At 39.1% G+C, this 3,822-nt stretch overlaps 1 non-coding gene across 1 annotated transcript; it reads right to left on the bottom strand.

Annotated features, from left to right (window-relative positions):
* Positions 1-1,973: 1,973 nt before the first annotated feature.
* On the bottom strand, positions 1,974-2,055 carry trnas-aga (transfer RNA serine (anticodon AGA)). The gene has a single exon. It is a non-coding gene; the product is annotated as a tRNA-Ser (tRNA).
* Positions 2,056-3,822: the final 1,767 nt, after the last annotated feature.

Here is a 3,822-nt window from a genome sequence, read left to right as displayed (position 1 = left end):
ATAGGCCAATAGAAGGGAAACGCTCTGGACTGCAAAGGATTTGACATCGGAGGTTCAGAAACATAACCCAAAGGACTTGTCGCGAAAGTTAGCTTGACACAGCATTGACTCTAAGGATCTAAACTCAAAAGTACGCCACACTTGTCAGATTTTCATTTGTAAGTAATGTCGAAAGAGATAAACTTTGTTGATTTATGATTAAAATGACTTTTTTTTTTAAATCACCTTTAAGGGTCATCATAATGCCACCAAAGAACAAATTTGCTGCAGAACAACGACTGCTCTCATGTTGAACCAGAAGCACAACTGTAGCTGTCAGCACACCCTGATCCTCTTGGAGGAGGATGGTTCTCCCATTCCCAGCGTCAGATTAGCGCCAACCATCAGGAAAAAGAAGGGAGGCTATGAGTCATGACCCAACGCAAATGATGGAACACTGAAAAAAATAAATAAATTAGCATGGAAGAAACACAAAAATTCCCACAAGAGGATGTTAAAATTTGCTTGGTTAAACACTCCCCAGTCTGTTTCTTGCCACACTGCTGTCAATTATAACACAGGGGTAGACTGCAAGTGTGCCAGCCACAGGGGGATGAACTTAAACCCCGCAATCACAAATCCATGCAAACAACAGACATCTCTGTAGAGGTGGAGGTGTTTGAAGTTATCAGATCACTTGCTTGAGCTGCATGAGTGCATGCATTTATCTGGCACGCAAAGGTTGAGACTTTCCACGCCACTCCCCATCAGTCCCACAGGTCCAGGTGATGAACTTCGCCTCTTACATCACGACACGTCTGACTGTGTTTGGACTGACATGGGGCCTGCTGTACTCAGTACAAAAGCTCCATTTAGGACACGCATTTTCCGGCTTAACCAGTCAAAACACTGCAGCATATGGTTCTTGATCTTATTAAATCAATCTTTATGCAAATTACGTGTGTACTGCAAACATTGGATTCATTGTAGCCATGTCGGGGGTGTTTTTGCGCGTGCTAAATATCCCAAATAAGCTTTACAGTCAGGGGGTGAAAGCCATTTAAAGTACTTAGTCAAATAAAATTGAAGACTCAATACAAGTCACTTCCTGTTTTTTTTTTGTTTGTTTTTTTGTTTTAAAGCCACATACAAATTTGAGAACTTCTATAATAATTTCTGAAATTAGAGTTTCCTCATCCAAGATACACTGAATATCTCTTCATCTCTGTTCAGTGATTTTTTTTTTTTTAGTATACTACTGCCACCTTCTGGCTTTTCTGCATAACTGCATTTTTTATTTTTATTATTACGCATGTAAGCGTTGATTGCTTTCTGTTTGGTTAAATTTAAGATATAACGGATATAATTCTTTAATTTAAAATTTCATGATTATTTATTTATTTTTACAATAGTGTTGCTATTTTATTGCTTTCCACCAAGTGAATATATTTCTTCATTTACTGTAGAACTGCCAGTGTTGATGTAAGGTGAGTCTGTATTGACTTTGCACAAAGATTAGATATGGAGGATAATCGGTGCTGGTGCCAGCCGATTGTTGCCGATTTCCGAAGTGGCACATAATAGCATATATTAGCACATAATACCATTTTTGTTCCTGTTTCCTGTTGAGTCACATGACCGTCTTACGTATCCTGACGTAAACTGTTAGGACTTGTTAGGAATTTTCGGAACATGAGTTAGAAATTCCTTAGATTCTGTTAGGACTTTGTAGGATTTGTTAGGGTTTTGTTTTACGCTCTGGCCTTAAAACTTTCCTGCTTTGCATTTTGAAGGCGCTTCATAGTGGAGGCGCTATTTCCTCGTGTATTTTGTTACAAAGGGACGGCATATTCCGCAACCGAAGAGGTTCATTCTCTCGAACACGGAAATTAATCCGCAAAAAATAGCGCGTGAAGTAAAATATGCTTATTATGTCAAATCGTAATATAACAGTAGCATGAAGTTTTCTTTCAAAAACCAAACAGAAAAAGAATCGTTGTCGGCAGGATTCGAACCTGCGCGGGGAGACCCCAATGGATTTCTAGTCCATCGCCTTAACCACTCGGCCACGACAACACATGTACAAACAGCGTACACGTTGCTGTTGAACTGATAGGTAGAAGCGAGCAGCGGCTTATTTGTGTCATGCTCTGTAAAGAGTATTTCATCCCACAAAGCAGTTGCGTTGGATAAGTGAAAATTATAAATAGGCAGTTCGTATCTCAACTTTTATTAAACAAAGTTCCACTTCTGATAGAAGATTCATTCAACTTGACAGTTCTGAATTATTGTGTTAAATACCAGATTTAAAAACATGTACATAAGTTGAAGGTTATTCTATTGATAATCGGATTTTATTTTCAGAGCCTCCCCGTAATATTTTTCAGTCATCTATGCTCTCATACACATTCTTGTTAGTCACACCCAACACCGGGGAAGAGAGGGTAGATATATAAATTATGGTTGTTGGTGCCAGATTCTCTGTTAGCTCGCTGGTCACTTCTTACCACGATGCTTATAGTAGGTCAGACATTATTGACACACTGGGATTTTCATGGACAAAAATCCTCTTTTCTTTGTTCTGAAAAAGAGAAACTATCCAGTGACTGTCATGTTTGCAGAAAAACTGAGATGCTGGATCAAAGACAATTATGGACACCAGAGTGAAGTTAGAATCTGGTTTATTTAATGGTTTGAAGATGGATGCAGGCAGCGGTCCAATGTGTGCACTATAGAGGCGAAGTGCTGGGTTAATATGCTTTCATTTGCAGAACATTAGTAGGGATCACAGAGGTAAGTTTCACTGTGGCGGATGAGATTGGGAGGTGCGGCTGGAACTACGCACACCTGCAGAGAGAGAGAGAAAACAAAACCCCAGGCACACATGCTTCTGCACACAGCAGTGTGGATGTGACAGTGAGCTGGAGGACCAAAATGTCTCGTTGATGGAGGAGCACAGAGCAGAATTTGCCAAGTAAGGCAACAGCAGTGTTTTTTTTTAGTTTTTACAAAAGGCGCTCTGTGGTGCCGACCTGAAGGCAAAAGTCTAAACCGTTTGTTTCCAGGATGTGTGGGGTCTGCAGAGATGTAAAATGGCCCTTTTTCTGACCCTAGACCTACGGCCCTCTCTATGGAGAGGAGAATATCTGTTTTCTGGATTGTCAGGTCAGTGTTTACCTCAAATAGGGAAGTTTAAATTGCTTTATGTCTCACTCAAATGGAGCAGGAGATAAATGGACGGATTGGAACCTCAACTTTTCTTTTTCTTTTTTTGCAGACGTTAACATTGATCAGTAATTTAAAAGAAAAAAGAGCTGAGCCAAAAAGCTAAATTCTGGATTTCCCTGTCTACTTTCATTCAATATGAATCATGACTGAAAGAAATCAACTTGCTTTGTGTTGTGGTTGCAAAATTAACTTTTAAGCCATAGTATTAATGATGGCTAAAAAATATTGTTGCAAAATATTTGAAATTAAAATGAATTTATAAACTATTTATATGTTTCTGATGTAAATAAATCAACTTGAAAGGAAATCATGACATACAGTGTGTTTTGCGTCTACACTGAATTCTTTATGTTTATTTTGTATTATGAAATTACACAATAATGCACAATAGTGGTGTTCTGCCGCCACCTACATGAAAATACTTTATAACTGGCGTCAGTAAACCGGCTTCCAAGATCCATTTTTTTTTTATTTTCATTTATTTTTTCATGCCGTTAAACAAAACCGACGACGACGACGATGTGAATAGCAACGTGAGAATATTTCTGTTGCTGCTACATTGTTGCCACCGAGCAAGAAGCTGTATCCCCACGTGACTCCTGTAGTGAGGCCCTG

This window comes from Xiphophorus hellerii, chromosome 16 (assembly GCF_003331165.1).
Source record: "Xiphophorus hellerii strain 12219 chromosome 16, Xiphophorus_hellerii-4.1, whole genome shotgun sequence".
NCBI classification, from domain to species: Eukaryota; Metazoa; Chordata; class Actinopteri; order Cyprinodontiformes; family Poeciliidae; genus Xiphophorus; species Xiphophorus hellerii.
This window is presented reverse-complemented; position numbering and strand designations above follow the sequence as displayed.